General features: G+C 39.6%; 1 long non-coding RNA gene across 2 annotated transcripts in view; it reads right to left on the reverse strand.

Annotated features, from left to right (window-relative positions):
* Positions 1–399: 399 nt before the first annotated feature.
* LOC109025686 (uncharacterized) overlaps positions 400–27,893 on the reverse strand; it is a 113,510-nt gene continuing 86,016 nt past the window's right edge. For both annotated transcript variants that reach the window (XR_010129966.1, XR_010129967.1), the window contains exon 4: positions 400–495. This is a non-coding gene — a long non-coding RNA (uncharacterized lncRNA). The remainder of the gene's footprint in view (positions 496–27,893) is intronic.

Genomic DNA, 27,893 nt, shown 5'->3' on the forward strand with positions numbered 1-27,893 from the left:
GCCTCACAACTAAAGTGTGGTCCGAGGAGCAGCAGCAGCAGCATCACCTGAAAGCTTGTTAGAAACGCAGAATCCCAGCCCCTGCCCCAGACCCGCTGATTGCTAATCTCGGGAGGCAGGGCTCAGGTAACCTGATGCTCAGTAAGGTTCAGAACCACAGCCTTAGATTAGCCCCCAGAAACCTTCCCTGACTCCTCCCCCACTCAGCAAACCCTCCCTTGCCGGAAGCCTATACCCCTTATTGCTGTGCCAGGAACAAGACATTAATATATGCCTTCACATATAGTGGTGATTCAACAAATATGTTGACTTGCTTTGCCTTGCCTTGTTACTGTTTTCATGTGCATTTATGTGCTCTGACTCACCCGTCAGATGTCAAGTTTTTTGAGGACAGGGACCCTCTTGGTTTTCTTTGAAACCTTCCCAATGCCTGGCATACACTGGTGCTCATTAGTTGTTCAGGGGTTGACCTGTGCATTGGGACTTCCCATTCTCCTGGAGGATATTAAAGTAAAGTAGATGGTGTTGAGTGGGTTCTTCACTGTGAAGGAGAGGTCAGTATTTTCATACTTGAGTTACTCTGACAAAAGAACATGACAGCCTAAACTGAGAGCAATTGGGCTCTATCTTCAAGTAACTCCATTTCTCCATTTGCAAAGTAGGCATGGAAAATTATAAACATGTGAGTAATATTTTGCAGAGATATTAATTCATTGCAAAACAGGTATCCTTTGGGTGGGGGAGAAGTACTGAGTAGATGCAGTCTTGCATATCTATGAATTTTTAAAAAGTCAAATGTGTCCTTTTGACCTAGCTTTTTATGAGAAAGCCTATCACTGAGTTCCAGACATTATATAGAGGTGATCAAATTTAATCCTCAAACAACTAAGCTAGCTCGATATAATTTACCCTAAAGCGACTTACAGAAACTAAGGCTCAAATAGATAAATAATTTGCCCAAGGCCACCAAGTTGAGAAAGCACAGATTCTAGTACAGGTAGATTCCAGAGCCCATTCCTGCTCTCTCACTCCACACTGGAGGAAGGAATAAAGGGGAGTTAAATGATACATTGAAATGCAACATGCAGGTTCTTCTGTGCACCCACAGGGAATGGAATTGCAAGCAACTGACAGTAGGGACCTGAGTTTTATCTACCAGAAGACAGATACACTCAATGTATACTACTTTGTAATTATATAGGTAGGTGAAAGAAATATCAGAGCACAAGACTATGTCTACATAATGTCAAATAACTGGATTTTTAAAATAAGATTCCTCCATCTATTTATAAATTATATTCGAATATTTATAAATACTAGGTCCGGGAATTTTCCACTTTTTTCCCATATGTTTGAGAGACATACAGACACAATCTAAAAATCCCAAACTTCTGAAGGAGATTCTCCTCCAAAGAATTTGACATTAACAAAAAAGCACTTCAAGAACCTAAAATGTTTCTTATTGTTCATATTATCTGAGCATAGAAAACACAGTAGACACCATACAGAACATTAAGAGAGATTCAATTTCAGTCGAGAGGGCTCATAATATAAATTAGAAAGACACAAGCTAAATTAAATAGACACAGTCTAAATTAGATAAACAATATCATCAGAGTTCTGATTCCTTCTCAGCAGGGATTATGGAAGAGGAAGCTTTTCAAGAGATTCTAATACATGGAAAGGTCCTCATTTCCCAGGTCAATAGGTCATTTTGTTACATTTTACCGGGCACCAACTATGTCCAAGTACTGACCTGGGTTTTATCCTGAATGAGTCTCCAGAAGTTACAAATAACATTGACTTCATAAGGGGAGCAAAGGTGTTAAGGATGAGACTTTTACAGTTTATCAATCTGTTTCATAAAAGTTGGGGTTTTGTAGGGAATTTCCACATTATTGGAAAGTCTCAGTTATCATTCAGTCAGCTCCAAAAGGTAGAGATTCCTGCCTTGGGTTCTTCCCTCAAAGAGTCTGCCTGGTGCAGATGGAACAAGGCCTCCATACATTCTTCCCAGAATCAGGAAAGTTTGGCTGCCTGCACCACAGACATTTTCCGAAGTGGCTTTAATAATGGAAATAAGACAATAGCATCTTGTAACTGTAGTGTAGTTTAACACTATTGTTTCTTTCTTAAGTATCAAAGCCTCTGAATAGACTTTTCCAGAAAGACCTAAGGTGCAGAATGTTTGGGTGGCTTGTTCAAGATCACATGTCGAATTCTTGTAGAAGCAGGACTGAGACTAGCTCTGGACACTTGGCCCACAGCTCTTTCCTCTATTTTGCCCTGAGAGTGTGTCCCATTCTAGGGCTGGCAGAGAGAAATATAAGGTCAGCACAAATGTGAGCCACATATGTCACTTTAAATTTTCTAGTGGCCACATTTTAAAAAGCAAGAAGAAAAAAATAAACCTGGTTTTAATCATAGATATTATTTAACCTAATATATCCAAAATATCATCATTTCAACATGTAATCGATATTAAGAATTATTAATGAAATATTTTACATTTTTTTCCTACATAGCCTTCAAAATCCCTTGTGTATTTCACGCTTTCAGCCCATCTCAGTTCGGACTATCCCATTTCAAGGGCTCCACAGCCACATGTGGCTACTTATTGACAGCACAGCCTTACAGTGTCTGCCTGAAATATTTCAACAGGAAAGCCCTGCCAAGTCCAACCTTGGGGCAGACAGCTCCTTTGCAGTCAGGACTGTTGCAGTGAGATCCACACCACAGCTATTGGAAGTGAGAGAAAGGTTTCCAGGCAGCCTCCAGCCCTGCAGAGACTCCCATCCCTGATATAAAGCCCCAGAAGCCTATTAACCCCTCCACTCCCTACAATGCCAAGAAGACAGCACTTTCATACAACCTCCCGCAAGCCTTTGTGGGGTGGGGAGGGGGGATCATAGAGGAGAGCTGCATTATGCATTCTTGCAGATTATTATTTTATTAAGAAAAATAAAGCAAATTTGGTGTTTTAGCAAATATCTATTGAGTGACGACTACACATCAAGCATTGAGCTATGTTGTGGAAAGAAATCAATAAGCTCCTCATGGAGCTAACTTGCTAGTGGAGATGACCTGAAAAATAAATAAACACACATACACAAATAAATATAGTCTGTGATAACGCCTACAAAGGAATTAAACAGGATAAAGAGAGAGTAGCATTTCGTGAATGTCCACAACACACTGCACTAGTCTCTTTTTCCTGTGATAGTGCTAATAACGGCCACCATTTATTTGTGCTTAAAGCGTATCAGGAAATATGCGAGGTAATTTATATCATCTCTTACTCTTATGATGACCGTGCGAGGCAAATCTTACACAATTATATCTTTGAGCATTGGGATAAATGCCCAATGCTCAAAGAGATAATTGCCTAACATCACACCACTAGTAGGTGGAACAACCAGGATCCAAGCTCAGATAAGACAACACAATTCTCTCTTCTCTACCATGTGATGTTCATGTTTATATCACATGGATTTGTTGAATAGCAATAAGGAATAAAAACTACACCAACCCTGTGTGGACCAGTAAGGGTCTTTACTTTAAGGACTGAACTTCAAGCCATTGAAAATAGGATTTCTAAGAAGCCCTGAGATGAGGACATCAATTCAAACATCAGGGCGTGGTGCATTATGGATAACCAATGGGCTGCATCTCCCAGCTCAACTCTTGAGGCTGCCTGGGAATGGTGAAGCTGCATCTAGACTCAGGGCTAAGTAGGCCTTAATCAATTAGCTCTGTCTGCCATGGCTGGGGACAAGGAGAAGGGACACTCTTACTATTAATCTATCACCCCTAGGTCTGACTCAAGACCATCATGGACTTAGGAGCAAATCCCTGGATCCTGTACTGCCTAAGAAACGGATCCATCCCAAAATCACACTTGGTTCAATGTGAGTCAAAGTCAATGAGATCTGTCTGCCCTGGCATACAGGAGGGTGTACAAAGACCCAAGACCCTCAGAGGACCCAAGGTAAACCCACAGGCCCTGGACTGCCTACAGGTTGGATCCAGCCCCAAATCACTCTTGGCTAACACTTTATCAAAACCCCAGTGAGGTGAGTTTAGTAGTTGACAACAAAACTACACTGTGGTAATAACATATTTGTAATTTACCAATGATTTATTTACTATTCAATTACTTACATGTAAACCGTTTTTAATCTGCATCAAAGTGTACATTAGTCATTTTCCACCAATCATTTCATTGTATTTTTAAAAGCCTCAAGTTAAAAGAACTTCTTTCAGGTTATATAAATACCTAATGAAGCAGAACGAATAGGTGTTTTCTACCCTAACTCTGATGTCCCTAACGGATAGGCCTGAAAAACCTCACTTTATCAGCTGAATGTCAAAACTGGACACCGATTTGGAATGAACTATGGTACTAGTACCATTTTTCTCCCCCAGGGACTGGCTTTCACAGAACACATGTCCAAAACAGACAGAGAAGGATTTCCAAACACGAGAAGTATGGCACCTAACACAGCAGCATCCCCTAGGCAGCGTGTCTTCCTCCCCCTATCTTCACTAATCCCGGAAAATGGTTATACTACCTTTCAATGGCAAAGAGACCCCCTCAAAATCTTCTGAAACTCCCACCTCCCCACCTTAAACCCTGATATTACTGTGTTTTCCACAACAGTCAGTCACAGGGGACGTGAAAATCTCTCTCTCTTCCGATCATGGCACAGTCACAGGGGGACATAATCTTTGGATGAGAAAACTTCCTCTTCAAACAAAGGAATATTTCTCCCTGTGCGGTGGGAGACATTTAGCCCTTCTAATATCCCCTGTTGTGGAAGGTGAGCCTTCCAGACTTTAGTGATGGGGATAATTACAAGGGGATTTGCAGTCAGGGACTGCAGGTAGGAAGGAGGGAGGGAGGAAAAGAAGCAAGAATTTCAACTGCTTTTTCATGTACATGAGGCATCTTCATGCTCAAAATGAGCATTGCTTCCTTATCCCTGACTTCTCTCTGAAATAAAGTCTTCTCCGTTGTAAAAAGATTCTTGTAAAAATGGTTCCCACAGTCAGAAATGTTGAAATTTCTGAAAGCTTTTAGCACTTCTTGGCCTGACACACAAAAGTACAATTGCCAGGCAGATATTCTCACAGCCTCTGCCATCTTTATTGCACACTGTGGTGTAAACAGTAAGGTTACAAGTTGACAGTCATTTTACAGCTAAAGCTGGTTATTTAAAAAATTGTTTTAAAGCAGAAGGCCTACTGTTTGGAGAGTCCAGGCAATGACCAGACCATCTGCTTCAACAACCAGGCCACTCAGAAGCTTCATTCAAGGGCAAAACATCAGAAAAGGGGAGAGATGTAAAAGACAAAAAAGACAGATGACTACTGTCCAAGGTGAGTGTCTCTATGGACACACATGTTTCCAGTTCAATGATCTGAGCTGAAACCAGGACATGGGCTATCCTAAAGAGCTTGTACAAAGCCATCTGCTACAGTGAGCAAAGGGACACCTTGCCCTTGTCTAAGTGCATGGGGAAATCTTGTCAACTTCTCCACCACCTGCAACTTCTGTAGTGCCTGGGTTGATCATATGCCTATGTCCCAGCCATGAAAGGAGTGAAAATGTAACAACTGGAACACTTCACAATTGACCTAACACTAGATGTACTTCAAAGTGCATTCGAAATCTCCATATTCCTTTATTTTGGTTGATGTTTGGTTGGTTGGTCAATCGGTCAATTAAACTCACCTTCTTTTCCATCCTTGTAACCAGATGTCAAGGCCTTCCATGGGAAAAAGCCACAAGAATAGATGATTCCTCAAAGAATGGTATATCAGGATTTATTATTTCAGACGTAAAGCAATGTTGAGTCGTAAGATGTAATGTTTTGTTTGTTACTCAGAATAACTGCAATTGGCATCTTTTCTCAGGAAAAATAAAATCCTCCTTGAGCCCTGCATGATGCAAGGGGGGTAAGACCTCTTTTCCTGCATGCCCAGAACACTGCACTTCCAAGACATTAGTTGAATAATCCTCACAAAGTGACCAGGAAAGAAGAAAAACTGTCATGGGACATTTGCTATTGTATTGCACATTTTAAGATACATTTCACTTCTTGTAGCTCCATTTTTCAAATATTATTCACACACACACACACACACACACACATTATTTAACAACACAAACAATGTGTACCTTCAGTTACCTCTGACTGGTGTGTACATTGTGAAGAACAAAGTCTCTCATGTACAAGCAATTCATTTCTACCATGCAGATGGAGAATCTCAGAACAACGGGCATTAAAAGACTTGCCCAAAGATGAATGGTAGTTCCAACACTCAGGCTAAACTTCACCAAAATGTTTGAACTTGCAAGTAAAGGAAGGAAGAAAAGATACAAAAAGAGAAAGAAAGATAAAGGAGAGGAGAAGATAAAGGGAGAAGAATGCTTCTCAGTGCCTTACAGACTTTTCCCATTCCTGTCCCCCTTTTTTTCTGCATAAGCCACTGAGAACATAGGCAGGGACAGGGCCTGGGGAAGACCATGGGCAGAAGAGTTCATAGCTACCCTCCTTTCACCACACGACCTTCCCTTCTACCAACCAGTGTTCCCCCTACCAAACCTTTCTTTCTCGCACGCTGTCTGTCTCCCACTCTCTCAAATATTTCTTCTTGTTTCTACTACCCTTTTTCCTCTCCCCACGTTTACTTCCCTTCATACCCAATTTCCAAAATTAGTTGCTTTTTCTAAACCAAGCACTGAACCTGGACCTAGAGTAATCTTAAGACTACTCTTACACATTGCCAATTCCTCTGTAGACTTTCTCCTTCTTCACACCCCAAGTTTCCCTACCCCATCTCCCACCCCACCCCCATGATAAGGTATCCTAAGTCTCTGTGGACTGAAAGTCACCTACTTCCCTCCCAAGATCCTGCATGTGCTCAAGCCAGGCCCCACCATCACTCAGCACAGATGCCTCCCAGACAAGTATGGTAAACACACACTGGGATCAAAGATGCTATTAATAATAATACCATTAAACAGGCCCTGGCAGGCTGGGGTTAATCTGGAAACACGCATGTTTATCACACATGAAGCCCATAATACACAGATGACGGAGAGTTTTAATTCTCCAACTCGCTAGCACTCATTTATATTCCAAAGTCTCTACGTCTCTCCCGACAGAATCATTCAACACAATAGGATTTTCTCTGCTCAAACCCACCTTCACTTTAAAAGAACCAAAAAGGATGGGCTTAGCTCCTGTCGCTGGCATAAAGGCTTTTTCCCTTTGACAACTGGCCCAGGGATCTGCGGCTTCATCTCTCTTCATCTTTTTTTTTTCTGTATGCACTTTCAAAAAAGCCAGAGTCTTTATTGTAAGTGATACGAAATTCTATTGAATTCACATTGACCTAGTGTTGAATGGCTTTGCAAGCTGAAATGATGGGATATTAATTTTTGACCAGTCTGGGTTAAAATGAGCTGGCAACCCTGGAGAAGTAATACAGAGGCTGATCTGTGTTACCTTGGGCTTAACTTCAGTAGAAGCTGCTTCTACATGGCAATAAGGGCTGTGACAGGAGCTTGGCTCAACAGTGGTCACACCTGGAAGCAGCTGCCCTTAGCTCTCCTGCCAGCCAGGGGCAACAGGGAAGATATGTGTGTGTGACGTCAGCAGGAGGCAAAAAGTGATGCCAGCCAGTCAAGCAACCTAGAGCTGAATACATTGAGATGGCTCCATGCCGTCTGCTACTAAATCCTACCCTGGAACCTCCCTGAACTCAGGCAGGAACAGCAACCTCAAAGGGCCCATCTGTTTCTTTGTAAAAGTCATCACTTGCAAAAAAAAAAAAGCCTATGTGGGATGTCCCAACACCAACCCCAGGTTACCCAGAAACATTCCCTGCCTTACTCTGCTGTTTCCCAATCTCGAATTTGCAAAGCTGCAAGGTGGCTTCCCTCATCTGAAGTATATTGAAAGTTTTTAGATAAAATTCTCAAGACAAAACTCATTCCATTTCTCATCATTTTTGAAAGTTTTCTGCACCACATTTAGGAGAAAATGGAGAGTAAATTATGCTAAGATTAAACAAAGGATTACTAATAGTGTGTCCTTCAAAATAGTAAGTGATACTATTAATATATTGGATATAAGACAAAAATATTGAGGCCACCTGATTTACTAGGGACCTGCTTAGCTTTAAAGAAGTAGTAGACCCAGGGGTTTTAAAGTGATGATTCTGCTTTGTATGTAGAAAAAAATTTTGCTGCATCCAACCACATTTTCTCACCCAGCCCAGTCCAGCCATTCTTTTCCAGATGTGACCTCAGACCTTCAAGGACTTACACCATTGCCTTCTGTATTCCTTCTCCAAACATGCCTTACATGAATGCAATCTAGAAATAGATTCACTCCCCAGGGGTGACCACTGCCTGTGTGAAACAGTGGCCAATTCTGGAGATTAAATATAATTTCAGCTGCTATGTTCCTAGGCATGCCAATTGTTTCATTCATTCATTCATTTATTCAATGAATAGGTATGGACCCTCTATTCTCTACCAGGTCTCTACCAGGTCCTACACCAGGGAGGTATAGGGAAAAGTAGGTAGGTGACTGGGATACAGAGGTAAACAAGAGCAACCTGTCTCTCCTCCTGTGAAGCTGATATTCATACAAAAGTGAATAAAAATAATTGCAGATTAGGAAAAGTGACATGAAAAGACAAAGAAGGTCAAAAATAGCTTCTACCAGGTAGGAATGACTCGGAACTCAGTGAAGGCCTCTCCAAGGAGATAACATTTAAGCTGAGACCAAAAGGATGAGAAAAGACTCACAGTGCTAAAATTGGGGGCATTAACTTCCACTTACATTCAAGGAGAGGAAAGAGCAAGTGCAAAAGCCCTGAGGTTGGGAAGAATTTGGTGGGGTCAGATATCAAAAGACGCTTGACTTGTTGCCTAGTACATAGTCATCGAGAGAGAGTGGTACAGGGTGAGACTGTGTCCATTAACCTATTATGAGTGTACCCAATTCCCTGCCTGCTCCCCCTTTAGAAGGAAATATGTCAGAATTCAAGTAAGTAAGAGGAATAAGTAAGAAAGGAACGCACAGAGATAGCCTTGAATTTGCTCTAATTTATAAGTAAAAGCAATCACAAACTTTGATCCTTTAACTAATATGAGTAATAAAGTGTTAGTGGCATCCCTCAGTCCTGAACATACCACGCCGTCATCTAGGGACCATGTTTGAAAAAGCTGAGGCTCAGAGCACAAATCTGAAGTCCTACAAGTCCATCTTCTAATCCTGCTCCACGGCACTTAACCTCTCTGAGATTTGGTCTCTCACTCACACATGGTGAGATCTACTAATGGAACTGATCTAAGAAGGCATGTCTTCACCAAACGGTACATAATAGTAATCCTCTGGATATTTACAGAAAAGTCACTAACTAATTGATACTTCATCAAATAAATAACTTCTTAATCCATCCAACCCACTTGGCCAGCAAACACAAAAACGAGTGCTCTATGGCAATGCTCTCCAATAGAAAACAATGCAAACCACAAATGTGAGCCACCTGTGTAATTGTACATTTTCCAGTAGCCAAATTGGAAAAAAAAGTAATAGAGAAACTAGTTTTAATAAAATGTTTAACTCAATATATCCAAAACATTATCCTTCCAACATATAATCAATATTTTTTAAATTACTGAAATATTTTATATTCCCTTTTTGTAGTTTTTGAAATTGAGTGTGTATTCCATACTTATAGCAAATCTCAATTCAAACTAGCCACATTTCAAATGCTTAATGGCTATTGGCAACTACATTGGATGGCACAGCTCTATAGAGGTAATTAGATTTTTAGACATTTGGACTCCATGAGATATCTTTAATATAATTGCAAGATTAATGAAAGTTAAGAAAAAAACAAGACGATAAAGATAAAGCCAATCCCCTGCTTCAGAAGGCCTATTCTGGTTTCTAAGAGTGGATGAAACTTTCAACTTTCCCACCTCCCTGAACTATCTGTGGGACATACATTTATTCATTCATTCAACAAACATTCACTGAGCACCTCCTACTGTCCAGGTAGCAGGTGTTAGGGGTATAGACATAAGCAAACATAATTCCTGCCCAGAAGATGTTCAATATTTGGATGAGAATCTTTCAATCCAATGGGTAGTCAGCAGAACCTCAGGATTTCTCCCTCCCCAGCTAGAATTTGGGAGAAATAAATTCTGGTTTTGACTCCTCTGCTAACAAACTAAGTATCCCTGAGAAAGCATTTTCCCCATACAGGCCTTTGCTTCCATATCTGTAATATGTGTGAATTGATCAGAATAATGACAAAGTCTCCTTTCAGTCAGAGACTGAAACTTCAGCCCAAACCTCATTACCCTGTGGCTTGTCCCAGTCATATGCGGGAACACGGAAGAAAAAGCTGAAGAAACCCATCCCCCCATCACCCAGGAGAAAATGCAACTTCACTGGCTTCTGCAACTCATCACTCCTGGCCTTTTGTGGATGCAAGAATGGTCTAGCTTTGTTTTGCTTTGCTTTGTTTTAATTACATTCAAAATTAGGAAAACAATTTCCATGATCCACCTAGAAGAATAATTGGCCCATTTGGTACATCTCACTGTGTGGTGAGAGCCCCCGCTGTCATCATACCAGAGCCTCACACCCATTCCGCTCCCAGGTAGATGATGTCTAAAAAACCCAGAGAGCTCATCTAGCCCATCATTAACCTCATTTTGAGACAACCCCAGAGGCAGTCCTTTTGCCACCGGCGCAGCCGGCTGTCAATTGTGTCAAGCCAGTAACATATTAGTTAGCAGGGGAGCAATCCAAAGAGGTAGCCATAGATCCAAACGCCTAAAAGGTATTCTGGAATGTGGTAATTATGTCCTGCAGCTGCCAAGGGGGTCCTCTGTGAGTTCACAGATTGTAGTTGTACCACAGAAAGAAGAGGATAGATAATAGCATCCAGGCTGTTAATAACAAACAGCAGGTCTTGGTTCTAACTCACCAAGACAGTCCTCAAAACTCAAGTCATGATTCATCTTCAAGTTTGTACAACTGTTCCCAGAATACTCTGATTCCATGAACGTGGGTGTTGTGTATTCATGTCCCAAAAGGGAGGTATAGGGAAAAGCAGGTAAAGTTAAAAGCAAATGAAAAGAGAGTTTAAAAAAAAATAATATATCCCAGGTTTTATTAACCATTCTGTGGCTCGATTTTTACAAGCAAGATGTACTAACTTCTGTGATTTTTAAAATGGGTAATTTTCTCATACTTTACCCCAAAATAGATTTTGCTTAGTTTGTTTTTAGTAAACTGGAATAAAAGGATATCAAATGACCCAAAATTACAAGTTAGTGGGATCACCAGACATAAGTGGAACCAAGGCCTCTAGGATATCCAGATATTTGGGTAAAGCCAACAACTTTCCCCTTTCAAGAAAGCTCAGCTGCGTCATTCACTGAAACCCACATACCTAGGCAATCTCCGTTTCTATCAGTGCCCAGTGTAGAGCTCATCTTTCAGAGCTGCATGCAATGGCCTGTTGTTAGGCTCTGCAGGTTATACTCTCCTACCCACCCCAAAAAGACTTAGGTCTGAGGCAGAGAAGTGCATCCTGAACCCTTAGCTGTCATTGCTGATTGATTGTAGTAATGCTCTCATTGAGCAGACTCAGCCTCAGAATCAGTCTTAACCCAGAGCCCTAGGCATCACCTACCTATTGATCAGAGTTGACATGCATTCTGGCCTAGAGTCTCTCATGAATTATAAATTGACCATATGTATTAATTTCCCATGGCTGCTGTAGCAAATTACCATGATCTTTGTGGCTTAAAACAATAGAAATTTATTATCTCTCAGTTCTGGAGGTGAAGAATCTAAAATGGGTCCACAGGGCTTCATTCCATCTGGAGGCATTAGGAAAGAAATTGTTTGCTTAACTTCACCTCCTAGAGGCCACCTGCATTCCTTGGCTTGTGGCCTCTTCTTTCTCTTCAAAGCCGGGTGGAGAATAACATCTTCACTCCTCTCTGATTTCTACTTTTATCCTTGAATCTTCTCTCTCAGACACTGATCTTACTGCCTTCCTTTCATAAGGACCTTGGCGATTATATTGGGCTTATCCTAATCATCCAGCATAATCTCCCTACTGCAAGATCCTTAATTTAATCATATCTGTAGTCTTTCTTCCCCTGTAAGATAACATATTCACAGGTTCCAGGGATTAGGATGTGAATATCTTTGGAGGGACATAACTCAGCCTGCCACACCACATCTTATAGAAAATCCCCTTGTAGAACTACAGAAGAGGTCTATTGTTAAGATTTATCTATAGCATCTGAGTACATAGCAACATGAGCTGAGAGACTGATTCACTTCAATTATTGACACACAATGGTTATCCTTTGACCAAAATCAGTGTCAAAATATAGCTCTAGGCCAATCCACCAAATACACCATTAAAAAGCCAAATTATTTGTACCTCCAAGATATTAAGTTTGACATCATTTGCCCTTTGTCTGTTATATTAGTATGTCTTATATTAGTATAATTATTCTATTAATGTATAGCATTTTAAAAGTAAATTGTAACTAAACTATCACTGAATGTCTTGCCTTTTAGGACTTCAGTAACTACATGACAATTTGCCAGGACCTAAGGCAAAAAGAATGCAGCCCTTACTGTGCCCCTCTCTTGTTTAGGTTTATATTAAAAGTCCCATTTTTATTACATGTAATAGAGGTCAGCTTCATTACTGCCAATCTGCAAGCTGCTACAGTCACTCTGGGAGACATTAGCCTGTCACCACTGAACCAGCTGGGTCACAGAATTCTGCAATAGGTCTCTCACTTTTTAGCTTTAAGAACAAAAAAATTAACCACAGAGAGCATAGCATTACTTGACTTTCACCACCACCCGCAGGACAGTGACAGTGATAAATAGGCATCATCCAATGCCTGCAGAGGTACAATACCATGACCAGAGGCTGCATCCATGTGGCAGACCCAATAAAACTTTTCACAGACACACCTACCACTAAACTTGGCATTGAGTTAAAGTGCTCTCTAAGAAGATGCTTATTGAGCAAAACTAATATTATATGAAGAGATTTGTCCAATATTCCACTGTGAGAAAATGATGCCACTTTTGTTTAACATGTGTACAAATAATTAGGAAGAAAAGAGAAGAAACAAAGGAAAGAAAGAAACAAAGGAAGGAAGGAAACAAACAAACAAACATACCAAAATATTGATGGTGGTTAGCACAGGGATGCTGTATTACAGCTACCTTTTAATTATTTATTTTTTTTGCTTGTTTACATTTTCTAAATTTTCTTCAATAAAAACATTACTTTTGCAAAATTTAAAAACTTTAAAAAAAATAATAACAATAATTCACAGTACTCATCGTGGCAACAAGCCTGACCAAGTCATGTATGAGCCTTGAATAAATCAAAGAAGCACCATTGTGTTTGAACTTGTAGAAGCTTAAGTAAATTTCTTAATTTTCCTGAGCCGCGTATTAGGCATACACTAAAAGCCAGATACTGTTACTAGTGATGACAATACAGTGTTGAACAAGGTAAGCAAAGTCCCTTGTCGGGGCAGAGGGAAGACCATAAAATACACTCTTAGGAAAATGTCAAATAGTTGTAAGTGTGGTGATAAAGATAAAACAAGGTACTGTGAAAGGGAGTGAGTGTAGGGCTTCTTTAGACCAGAGAAGACCTCTCTGCAGAGATAGCACTAAGCTGATAACTGAAATGACGAGAAGAAGCTGGCCATGGGGAAAGCACGGAAGAGCATTTCAGACAGAAGGAACAGCTACAGTAAAAGTCCAATGGCAGGAGTAAGTCTGAGGTGTTCCTGGGCGGAAAAAAGGCCAGTGTGGCCAGAGCTTTATGAGCAAAGAGTGAGTGGGACAGTATGAGCTCAGAGAGGGAAGCAGCAGCCAGGCCACAGAGAGCCCTTTAGACCATCATTAGGATTGAGAATTTATTCAAAATGTAATGGGAAACCACTGGAGGACTTGAACCATGAGAATGATAGGAGCTGACTTATATTTTCAAAAGATCGGTCTAGCTGCTATGAGGAGATTGGATTGAAGGGTGAAAGAGCACAGGGGGGAGTCTAGTTAAAGGTCACTGCAATAATGCCAGTTACAGGCAGCAGAAATGTGAGCTAAGATGGTTTTAGTAGAGGTGGAGAGAAGCAGGTGGATATTGTGAAATAGACCTTACAGGACTTACTGATGGATCAGATGACTGAGAGAGGAATAAGTGAATCAAGGGTCAGATGTAGTGATTCAGCAAGCATTGATGAGCACCTAATATGTGCTAGGCACTCTTCTACTGCTGAGAAGCCAATGAATGATGGCACCATTTGCTGATACGAGCAAGACCAGGATACAGGCAGTTTTGGGATAAAGAGACTCAAAAGAGCTGCAGGGACAGATGTTGGTTAAGGTTAAGATGCTGTATTAATTTAGGTAATTTCAGTTGCTCTTACAGACAAAAACAAAATCCAATAGCTTAATACAATAAGATTTTATTTCTTGCTCTGGTGAAATCCAAGTCAGTTATTCCTGATTAGTGGGCAGCTCTCCTCCAAATGGCAATGCAGGGACCCAGGTTCCTTCCTTAGTGGGCAGCTCTCCTCCAAATAGCAATGCAGGGGCCCGGGTTTATTCCATGTGGTGGCCCCTCCATCTTCAACATTTGGCTTTAAAAGTCACTGAGCTCATATGCATCAGTCTACGAAAGACAAGGAATAAGGGAGATCTCTTGTGGGGGGTTTTGATGGGCTAAACCTAGAAGTGGTGCACATACTTCTGTTCTCATACCATGGCTAGAAATCTGTCACAAGGCCACACTTATTGGTATGAGAGGCTGAAGTATGCAGCCTAGGTACCCATTCAGGAAGAGGATTTGAGTTTGCAGGACCTCCCAGCAGTGTCTCCTACAGATACCTATTAGTCATCCAATGGAGAAGTCAAGCAGCATTTGAATATGCAAGGGAGTGGTCTGAACTAGAGATAAAAATTTCAGCACAGTCACTGCATAGATGATGAGATTATCTAGCAATAGTGTAGAGAGGGAGAAAGGAAATGCCTGACTCATGCCCTCATTCAGAGGTCAAGCAGAGGATAAGGAGCCAGCAAAGGAAACTAAGTCTGGGCTGTCAGTGAGGTCGGAGCAAAACCAGAAAGCAGCTGCCATGGAAAAGATAAGAAAAATTCTTTCAAGAAGGAGGGTGGTCAGCCATATCCAACACTGCTGAGAGGGCCAGGAAGATGAAGACAAAATACTGACCATAGATTTGAAAACCCAAAAGTCATTGGTGACCTTGACAAGGACCATTTTGGTGGAAAAGTAGAATCAGGAGTCAACTAGGAGAGAATGTGAGGTCAAGAAGCAGGGAGAGTATCTACAGACAACAACATCAAGACAATCTGCTGTGAAGATGAGCAGAGAAATGAGCCAGAAACACAAATGGAATGCGGAACAAGTGAGTTTATGCTACGATGGAAACTATTAGAACATGTTTAGATGCCCATGGGAATCATCCAGTTTAGAGGAAGGGTGATACAGAAAAGGAGAAATCTGCAGCACAAAGTCCTTGAGAAAGGATGCAGACAGGACCTAGAACACAAGTGGATAGGTTGGATTTAAATATGCACAGAACATGTCCCTGACAGGAGGGAAGACGTAAGGTATCAGCATATTAATAGATACAGATAGCTTGGTGGATTTGGGTGGTGGGGAGTAGGGGTTAGGTAATAAAGAAAAGCTCATCTGGGAGTGAGCCAGGAGGAGAAAGCATAAAAGATTTGAGGAGAGGAATGTTAAATAATAACTTGAAGGGAGAGAGAGCAGTTCCTCTAGGGAAATGCAGTAGGTGGGCTGGTTGAATGAGAGCTTGTTTGAGATTTTGGTCCTAACTTTAATGAGATCAGTTAGCCCAATCGTACATTTTCTCCATCAGGGTTGACTCAAGTGAATACATGAAGGAGACAGGTGATGGTGTTAACCAGAGCTGGGTTTTATCAAAAGGACCACAGAGTCAGAGAGGAGCAAAGGAGTCAGGGGTGTAACCCAGCCTGCAGGGGAGGTGACACTAATGATTAACCTGGGAATCCTACCTGGGAAAGGCAGAAAGTGAGAACACGAAGACAGAAACAGATAGTGAAAAGAAGGAATTACCCCTGGTCTGGAGGTCTCAATGAATGCAGGTTAGTGGTGATGACAAAGTCATGAGTGTGACCATGTGAGTGGGCAAAGATATTGGAGGAGGTAAAGATTTTGGATGTGAAGAGGTAAAATAACTGAAAGGCCTCAGTGTTCATGGATCAAATACCTGAATATTGAATTCACCATCACCAAGAATTGAGATAGGACTAGGAGAGGAAAAGGACAACAGTGAGCTAAATACAAGAGCCATCATTGAGCTTGGTGAATGTACTGGATACTTTTCATTCCCCCCACCCCGCCATTACCATTTTCCACCTTGCACAGTATGGAACACCTGAGCAAGCTCCCTGGCCCTCTGGCTTCCCAATGGATGAGTGGAGACAGGTAGAAGGATAACCTTGGGATATTTATTCCCCTTGCTCCACTGGGTTGCAAGATTGCTGTGGACCAACATTATCCCTCAGCAGAAAGACTCAACTCCTATTGGCAGCATCCCCAAACAGCCTCCCCAGGCCCCACACCCACTCCCTTTCTGCCCTTTTCAATCTTAGGCTTATAACAAAGGGGCTCTACCATTAGTACTGGCCCCAAGCACACTATGTTTGAGATTTTCTGCATCCTAAGCACACTTTTGTAAAGAGTCCCTTTACTGAACTTTTTGCAAATTATCCTAATTTGAGTGGGCCATCTGTTTTCTGCTGGGAGCCTACTGATACAGTAGATGACAGTAATATGGATACCTACCTCACAGGGTTGTTGTAAAGATTAGAGAAAATATATGTAAGGCATCTAGCACTGTGTCTGGCACATTATACACACTCAACTGATAGCGGGATGGAGGGGAAAAATAGCAGTTGTTTCATTTGTTAGTATAAACTGATATATTAAGATATAAACAGATCCTCTAGTTCATAACCAGTTGTTACTCAACTAACAGTGAAGCACTTGGCTTCTGGTACTACCAAGGTACTCAGATCTAGCAGGAGCCAGCCATGTCAATCAAAGCATGTATGTGAATAAATACATCCAAAAAGAGAAAGGAGAAGGACTTCAGGAAAAAGATTTCAACAAAGTAGTTGCCTTCCAGGGCGATCTCTGTAGAGAGGCCGGCCAAGCATGATGGTAAATATGGATCCATCCTGAGCAAATGGGGGATGTCTCTGGAGAACCAGGGAAAGCAGATTCCCCACACTTTGGCCTCCCACACACCTCCCTGCTCCTGAACTCTGCAGCTGCAATCTTCTTCCAGGGCCCAACAGTAGAACTATATCACTTGGAACATTGGACCCAGGACCCACAATAGAGCTGAGTGCTTAAAAAATCTTCACAGCCTAGGGATAGGTCATGGGATATTGGCCAGAAGCTGATCTTACAGAATGACAGCATCCTCCCTTCAAAGCCAGTTTCTCATGAGGTTAATGAATGTTATGTCAGAAAAAAAAAAGTTATAGAATTCAGAAGGCATTTTATTCATTCAACTATATTTGTTGAGCCTTTGCTGTGCATGAGAAGCTGGAAATATGGCAGCAAGCAAGATTCCGGCCTTTAAATATCTCACAGATGCTCTCCTATTTGTAGCACCAAACGGAAAAATGAAGGCAGAATGGCATCCCATCGAGTTGAATTTGTAATTGTTGGTCAATAACCAATAACTAGTCTTGGCTCTGCCATCACTAATGAGGATGAAATCCTAGAAAGTTTGTCACATTTCTGGAAGAGGTGGCACTGCGTTTTAGAAAGCAATTGGCATTGCATTTCAACAACCATAAAAACACTGCATATCTTTGACCTCATAATTTGGCCCCTATAATTTACCCCAGGAAAATAATATAAAAGAAGAAATGGAAAATATGTAAAAAAGATTGTTGCTCTTTCTATATGGTTAATGTATAGAAAACAGCCTGATTGTCCAACAGTGGAATATGTCCAGTATAATATGGTATAGACACATTACAGAATATTATGCAACCATTTTACATTTTCATTTTGAAGATTGTTGTAACCTGAGAAAGGTTTAAGGCATGTTACTTCACAACCAGAAAGCAAGATTTTGTCTATTTTAGGATTGCAAAGCTGTACAGATTTTCTCTGTATGTGAACAACACAAATGAAATAACAGTAACATTAAGATTGTTAGGAAAGTTGTTTTTTGTGTGTGTTGTTTTTGGTTTTTGTTTTTGTTTTTATTGTTTGTTTGGTTGGTTGGTTTTTGTTTTTTTTTCTGAAACGGAGTCTTATTCTGTTGCCCAGGCTGGAGTGCAGTGGCATGATCTCGGCTCACTGCAACCTCTGCCTCCTGTGTTGAAGCAATTCTCCTGTCTCAGCTTCTTGAGTAGCTGGGATTACAGGTGCCCACCACAACACCCGACTAATTTTTGTACTTTTAATAGAGACAAGGTTTTGTCATGTTGGCCAGGCTGGTCTTGAACTCCTGACATCAAGTGATCCGTCCACTTTGGCCTCCCAAAGTGCTAGGATTAAAGGCATGAGCTACCACACCCAGCCAGAAAGTCGTATTTTTTATTTTTTAAATTACTTCCAATCTTATTAAAATGAAAGTATTTTGTTATAAATGCTTTTAAATGCAATACGGCTTATCATAGTTGTGGTAGCCATAATTAGTATACAAAAAGACCAAAAAAATGATAAAGACATAAAAGGTAACCTCTTATCTGTCAAGTCCAAAATGTCAGTTTTAGGGACACAGAAAGCTGGAAATGATAGACACTGGAGACTCCAAAATGCAGGAAGGTAGGAGGGGAGTGTTAAAAATTACCTATTGGGTACTATGTTCACTATTCAGGTGATGGGTTCACTAGAAGCCCAAACTTCATCATTACAAAACATATCCATGTAACAAACCTGTACTTGTACCCCCAGAATCTAAAATTTAAAAATAAATAAACAAATATGTCTATTGTAGAGAAAGACAGAAAAATGGCTTCTTGCCATTGACATGTAAAAGGCCAGGAGGTTTGAATTCCTGCAGGTTTAAGATCAGCAAGCAGTGCAATGTGACTATTAACAGGCGAGTAATCCAGAGTGTGCAAGTAAAGTAGCATGGGACATGTGTGTCCCCTGCATCCTGGGACAATCACACCACACGTTGGGAATGTGCTGGTGCTCTGTGTGGCACCTACAGCAGAACTCTGATAAACCAGGTCAGTGCCACAGGGCATAGGCTAAGACGGGGGGAAGGCTGAAACCTCGCTCTTTCATTATGAAGAACTGTTGAGGAAAGAGGGGCTACTCACCTGCAGCAGACATCACGTTTTTATGACGCTCATCTCGGGGACTGAGTTGTCATTAAAAGGCACTTTTTTCCTCTAGTTTAAAAAAAAGATGGGGGATGGATACCTTTTCTTTTAGTCAGAAAGCTTAATTTCCCCAACCAAAGTAATTCTCTCTCTCTCTCTCTCTCTCTCTCTGTCTCTCTCTCTCTCTCCTCTCTTGTGGCACATTTCCAACTCCATTAAAATTCCAAATTTCAAAAACTGAATTCTTCCCCTCCCTTGCTGTGGGCCTTATCTGTTTTCCATACTCCACCCTTCATCAATGTACACCCACCAATCAATCTATCTAAGCCACTCACAGATCCTCAGATGCACATCACCCTCCTCGGCCTCCTGCTCTTTCCACACTGTCTCACGCTGGCCATCCAGGGGGGCTTAGCCCTTCCTCCTCTGTGCTGTTACGGGGCCTGGTATGGACCTCTACTGGGAAATACCACCTTATAGTGGACAAGTTTGGTCCTTACCCACCTTCACCACTGACTGTAAGTTGCCTGAAGGTAGATGCTTTGTCACTACTAGTCAATAAATTCATTTCCTCCACCTTTGCAAAATCCCTTTTAACCATTGTCCTGACACACAGATGTCTCTAATTGTAGAATACCGTGGGCAAGTATTGGAAAAACACTGTCTTTGTTGAATAGGTACAAGATGGCCTCTTTCTCCTTCCTTACACTCCTTGAGAGTCCCTTCAATGGCACAGCCCCTAAAACCACAACAAATGTCTGTAAATCCCATCGGCTTAAAATGCAAAACATAGGTGAGTGCTTTAACTCATGCTACAAACTCTGCCATTGCTGGGCTGTTGGTTTTAAAAAAAGAAAAACCATTCCATCTGCCATAAATCTACATTCCCCCCAAATGAAATATAATACCCCGCTTTCCTCTAGCAGTCAGATAATCATCTCCTTGTTTTATGGGAAATGATTTAGAAGAGAAAAGAATCAGTCTGACAGTCTCATAAGTTTGAGAGAGTGCTTACCCTGACAGCCCCTTTCTTCTCATCCCTATATATGTACATGCACACACACACACACACACACACATTCTTGCACAGATGTACACAAGTACTTGCGCATGCTCACACATGCATTGAGATCTGGGTCTCTGCCACATTATGCCAGAACTGGAATCAAGCTGTTAATAGTCTGTCTTAGACCCAAGCAAATTCTTCTATCTCTAAATTGCTTCCTGGCTATTCTTTGTCTGCTATTTTTCTTGCTCTCCATTGATGACTTAAGTCCAGGAAAATAAAGAGGACCCTCAATATTATGCAGCCTTTCAAACACTGACAGTAGAAAAGACTCACCTGGTTCATTTAGTATGGTTGGGGGGCTAGGGAGACCCACTATCTTACTCCATTTGACCCTCCCTTCAATGTTTCCCCCCGAGGCCACAGACAGAGTTGTCCATCCATCTCCTGGCCAGCATAGCGCATCTCTAACAAGAGGCAGTCATTTCCTTAAACACTCCCACAAAATCCTCCTTCTGCCGATGCTTAGCAGTGTTCACCTTGAGACGGCAGGAGACGACACCGTGTAGGTGAAGGGAACATGACAGAGGCCACCACCACTCATCACTTTCCTGAGATGGAAAAGCCCTCAGGGTACCCAAGAGAATGAGAAACTTTTTTTCTTTACCACTGATGTTTATTGATTTGTCCAGTTCATAGGGAGCATCCCTTAATGTTCTGCTTTCATGTTTCTGCTTTGTTGCATGGGTGCAGAAAAGAATATTGCAAATTGATCCGTCTTCCCAGCCTTTGTTGGGAATGGACTCTTATTACTTTAGTTTCTCAGGCCTGTCATCGCATGCTCACATTCCAGGGCATATATAATCAGCCTGGCTAAACACTGAGAGCTGAGCTGATTAATTTCCAACATTCTTGCCTGAATCCATTGATGGCATGCCTGTTTGATGATCTCTGCAATAGATGGCCACCTCTGATTGTTTGACCTTTGCCCTTCACCCCAGAGCTGTCTATTCTAGTACCTGTTTAAGTTGACAGCATGTACATGAGGTTTACATCACATTTGAAGAAAACCGTAATGTCTTGGTGCTATGAAAGCTTAGAAAAAAGGCTTTTAAGGGAAACCCATTTCCATTACCAGTTGAACAGCATTTGAGAACCAATCATATATCCATTAAACAAAAAGAAAATACATTATCCATAACCTATGATATTATGCTCGTACTTTAGAATCTACCCATTTATTCTGATTTAGCTTATGTGCTAATTATGATCAATGGATTTCCACAAGGATGTAAAATTATATCAGTTTTTAATTTCTCATTCCACCACTTCCCAGAATTCTGTTATTTTAATTACTTTATATGCCATTTACTTCTAATAGCTCAGAACAAAAGGGTCATCTTCACCATCATCAATATGCATTTATATATATAATTTTAGGCATGTTGGCCCATTTCTAATGTAACCCTAATATTAGATTAGATGGATTTTATTTTTAGTTTTTATTATAGAGGAGGAGCCTCTTTAACAATTTCAGAGATGTACTTCATTTATCCTAAAATACCTTTGGTTGTAAAATAGGTTGGGGTCTATTTATAGAGCTAAGTTCTCAAAAATGCACATAATTTACATCCTAACTCACTAAGAACCAAGTAGTTAGAGAGCTAATGCAGGTGCACTTGGCAGCCATTTTTTTAAGATCACCCCAACTCTTATTCACTCCATAGGAAAATGGAGGGTTATGAGAACACCAAGGTTAGCCAAGGACAAATCACATATGTATCTAGTTTAATGTGTCACATATGTGTCCCGGGCTGAGTTCACAATGAACAGCAGACAGAAGTGAGGAGTGAGGAGAACCTTAAGAAGTAAGGTAAATACACTGAAATTAAACATACAACTAAAGGTAGGCATATAATTGTATCAAATTATGTCTCCCTTTGAAAATGGCACAGAAAAGAACACATGTTAGGTTGGCAAAATCACAGAATTCGAGAGCCTTGAGGGACTATTGAGATCACACAGCTAACCCTCCATTTGTAAAAGAAAAGTGGGACACACTGGGAAGAACAGATTTGGGACCTGGTACCTACTGGTGCCGGGACAGTGTTCTTGTCATTTCACCCCATCTCAGGTTACTGGGGCCCCTTCTCTCTCACCCCAGCTCTCTTCATAATTCTTTCCCTGTTTCAACATGGAAATATTAAATGCTGAAGATGTATTATTCTTCATTCAATTTGATCGCCTTGAAAGACAACATCATGAGCTCATGGCTCAGTTCCTGGGTCCTGAACACCATCACAAAATAAATACATTTTCTTTTCGTTTGTGATCAACCTGATTAGTGAGATTGGCTAATTATTTTTAAAGGAATAATGACTCAAAGTAAGAAAAAAATGCTTAAACAGCTGTTAGTTTTATTCTTAATCAACTGAAATTCTATATGAGCTTAACATTATGTGAGTGTAAAGATACCAAATTCAAACATATCTGTTTGTACCATTTAGCCTTTAGTGAGTATGCTATAAGTTTTAAAGGAGAAGAATCTTTAAAAACAAATGTGCATGTATACATACATATTTGTGTGAATTTCCAATATTCTTTCCTTTATTTTCATTTTATGAAATATTTTAAACACACAGGAAAATGTAGAGAACAATGGCACAGTTCTCATTCCCTCCCCACAGCTTGAATAAACATTTGTACTCTGCCATATTTGTTTCAGAATTTTTCATTTTATTTCAAATGAATAAAAAATTATAGATGTATTTCAAACCACCTGGGTACCCATATCCACACATTCCTTTCCTGCCCTCCTAAGAGAAAACCAGTATCTTGAACTTGGTGTTTATCATTCTCACAAATTCTTCCTTACTTTTACTGCTTATTTATGTATCAATAAATACTATATAATATTGTTTTGCATGCTTTAAAATTATATACAAATGTATCAAAACTGTCTATGTCTTTCTTTATCTTGGTTTTTCTCGTTGTTTTTTGTTTGTTTGTTTGTTTGTTTTCAGAGACAGGGTCTCACTCTCTTTCCCTGGCTGGAGTGCATGGGTGTGATCATGGTTCACTTCAGCCTCAACCTCCTGGCCTCAAGTGATCCTCCCACCTCAACTTCCCTAGTAACTGGACCTACAAATGGGCGCCACCATGCCCAGGTAAGTTTTTTTATTTTCTGTAGAAATGAGGTCTCACTGTTGCTCAGACTGGTCTCAGACTCCTGGACTCAAGTGATCTTCTCACCTTGCTCACCCACAGTGCTGGGATTACAGGAATGAGCCACCAAGCCCAGCTTAATTTACTTTTTTAAAAAATCTATCTTAAAGTTTTGAGATTTATTCATGAGACAAATGTAGCACTACTTCATTTTAGTGAAGAATTCTGTGTTTTATTTCATGAATACACAATTTATTTATCTAGTCCCCTCTTGATGGGCATTTAAGTTGCTTCGAGTTCTTCGCTGTTACACACAAAACTTCAATAAGTATTCTTACACATATCCTTATGTATATTTACAAGAAATTCTCTATAGTACATTCTCAGCAATGGAAGCTCTGAGTTGTAAGTTATGTGTATTTTCAGATTTACTAGACATCACCAAATTACTCTCTTAATTAGTGGCACCCATTTTGAAAATTTACACTCAGACCAATAGTGTGTGAGAGTTCACGTGGTCCCACACCTTTGCAAGGTCAGACTTCTAGATTTTTTCACCTCATGGGTATAAATTTACACTTTACCATTGTTTTAGTTTGCATTTGTGTAATTACCAGGGACATTGGGCATCTTTTATATGTTTATTAGCCATATCAAATTCCTCTATTATTAATTCATACCTATTACTCCTTTTCTATTGGACTGTTAGTCTTATTAATTTTTTTTTTTTTTTTTGAGACGGAGCCTTGCTCTGTCACCCGGGCTGGAGTGCAGTGGCCCAATCTCAGCTCACTGCAACCTCCGCCTCCCGGGTTCACGCCATTATCCTGCCTCAGCCTCCCAAGTAGCTGGGACTACAGGCGCCCACCACCATGCCCGGCTAATTTTTTGTATTTTTAGTAGAGATGGGGTTTCGCCATGTCAGCCATGATGGTCTCGATCTCCTGACCTCGTGATCCGCCCACCTCGGCCTCCCAAAGTACTGGGATTACAGGCATGAGCCACCACGCCCGGCCAATTTAAGTAATTTTTATATATTCTGGATAATATTAATAATGGCTAAGATTTTGGAGGTGTTCACTAAATGCAAGACACTACCCTCCAGTTTCATGCACATTAACTGATTTAATCCTCAAAACAACCATACAACACAGTCAAGGTTGTTATCCACATTTTTTAAAATGAAAATAAATTGAGGTTAAGAGAGGTTAAATAACATGCCTAAGGTCACACACTGTTAATAAGTGATAGAGCCAAGATTCAGACCCAGGAATCCAGATCCAGAGTATCATAGTTTTCTGCCTCTGTTTCAAAGGATGCAAATTCTTCAAAGCTTTATGCATTGCAAATATATTCTTCCAGTCTGCAACTTACCTTATCAATATATTCATTGTATATGTCCTTATTTAGAAGAATACACACACGTAAATATTTACATGTATACACACATAATGTTATACATGTATTAAATTAATAAGTACTTATTTATATGTGCTTTCTGTCCAGTTTAAGTGACACTTCCAAACCTCAAAGCCAAAAATATATTGTCAAATATTTTCTTTTAAAATATTTGCAGATTCGTCATTCACATTTTTAAATATATGATATAGAGATTTAATTTTACTTTTTACAATATGGATGACCACTTGCCTTTGCATCATTATCTGAGTATCTTTCTCCAGTGATTTAAAATACCATGTCTATTAAACATCAAGTAACTATACATGTGAATCTGTTCTGAGTTCCTCATTCTATTCCACTGATCTATTTGTTCTTGACATCCAGTAGGCCATGCCTTCCCACTTTATTCTTTTTAAATTTTCTTTGCCAGTTGTCTTTGCCAATTCACTATTCCTTATAAATTTTGAAATCAGATTGTCAAGTTCCATACAAAATCCAGACGAAATTGTTATTGTACTAGCATTGAATTTATAGATTAACTTGGAGTAAAGTATGATCTCTATGGTATTAAACCTTCTCATTCAGGAACATGGTATAATTCTACATTTATTCAGGTCTTTTATGTCCTTAAATAATATTTAGTAAAATTCTTCATAGAAGTCTTTTTTTTGTTGTTATATACGTTCCTAACTCATTCGTGCTGCTTTTGTAACTGGGAGCTTTTTCCTATTATATTTTGTGATTAGTGATCACAAAACTACTGTGTAATGATCTCTGCAATGGCCTCTTCTAATAGTTTGATTTTTGATCTTCACTCCACAACTGTCTATCATAGTACTTGTTTAGTTTTATAGCACTTACATTGCTTCTGCATTGCCTTTAAATGAAGCCATAATATCTTAGCTCTAAGATAAGGAAAGAATGGAATTTAGGAAAAGCACATATTATAAATAGAAAGCACATATCATGAATAAGTACTTATTAATTTAATACATATATAACATTATATATGTATGTATACATGTATATCTGTACATACATGTGTGTGTACTTCTGAAATTCCATTCTACTGATTTTGTGTATCGATCTGTGATTCAACAACTTTGCTTAACTCTAGTATTATTTCTAAAAATTGTCTGCATATTTCTTGAGTTTTTGATGTAGGCGGTCATGTTGCCTGGAAATAAGCTAGTTTTATTTCTTCCTTTACAGTTCTTTTATCTTTTTTAAATTTTCTTGCTTTATTGCATTGGCTATGACTTAAGTACAATGTTGATAGAAGCAAGAGAGTGGATATCATTGACTTCTTGTTAACGTTGATAAAGCTACTTCTAAAGTTTTTCCATTATATATTAGGTGTGCTGTGAGTTTTATAAACATAGTCTTTATGAGGTTAAGGAGGATCCCTCTTTTGCTAATTATCTTAGAATTCTTACCATAAATGAGCATTGAATTAACTGAATAATTTTTCTGTATCCATGGAGCAGATTAAATGCCTTTGTCCTTTTGTCTTAGAATATATTACATTAATATTCTGATGATTAACTCATTTTCATATCAAATATAAACCTTACCTAATCATAATCATCATTTTTTAAAGACTCTTAAGTTCCATTTGGAGAAATGCTTCTATATTCCTATTCTAAAATGCTCTAAAATTCCACAATTATTTCCCTTGTTATGCCCTTGTCCATTGCTGCTAACAATGAGCTCCAAATGCATTCAACAGCATTCCTTCATTTATTATCCTCTGAAATCTGTGTGTAAGGTAAAGATTATCCAGTCCTTAAGTGCATGTAAATATCCACCTCTGGAACTATCTACACCTTGTACTTATTAAGAAGAGATACTCAAAATCTAGGAGAGGAGGAGAAGGAAGGAGCCAAAAGAGGAAATGGGTAAAAGGGGAGAGGAATAGAAAATTTCCTTCTAATATTTTAGAGTGGACACATGACATCTATATAAATATTTTAGTTACAACAGGCAGTTTGCTATGCTTTCTTAACCCCGTGATGTATTCTTGATCTCATTAAGACCCAAACCCATTGCCTCATAATTCAACTCATATTAACAAAATGTGTTTGGTGGAGTGGAGAAAAATCCAGGTATTTCTTATAAAAGTGGACATCTTATCTCTAAAGAAGTCTGGAGTCAAAATGCTACACAGTATTCCTGAGACATATGCCCAGCAATTTTTTATCAAACTGCATTGTTCCCTTTTGGTTTTGCTTTATCTGGGCTATTAATCCCAGCTACATTTAGTCCAATGTGCATAAAAGTTACCTTCTTTTACCTGCAGGTCTCATTTTATTCACAAAGTGGTACATCACTACACAGTGATGTCTCTGTATGAGAAAGTTCCCAGTTGCTCAGAAAAGCAATAAAATGCATCTTTGTTTTTAAAAAAGAAGAGATACTCATAATGGTTATTGGTTTATTGGGGCTTATTATCACTTTTTAAATAAAATATTATTTACATTTTTCTAGAAAATTGTTTGTCTAAGTCTGTAATTCACTACCATAAAGTTATTCACAGTATTCTCTTATTTAAACTTCTACTCTATCTGTAGTAACAATTCTTTTTACTATGTATTTATACTTTTTAATCTTTCTTTTTTTAGAGGTGTCTTCAAAGAAGGTTATAGGTACCATTGAGCTTGGGTTCACCCTCCAAATAATTTTATTTTGCTGATGATCTTCATTTCCAATTTTATCAACTTATGCTCTTATCCTTATTATATTATTTACTCTACTTTCTTTAGGTTGACTCTTTAAAAATAAAAGAGTTCTTTGGTGTTCTTTAAAAAAGACTTTGCTTCATATATTTTGAGACTATATTGTTAGGCAATACGGATTTA

The sequence above is a fragment of the Gorilla gorilla genome, chromosome 12 (assembly GCF_029281585.2).
Source record: "Gorilla gorilla gorilla isolate KB3781 chromosome 12, NHGRI_mGorGor1-v2.1_pri, whole genome shotgun sequence".
Taxonomy (NCBI): Eukaryota; Metazoa; Chordata; class Mammalia; order Primates; family Hominidae; genus Gorilla; species Gorilla gorilla.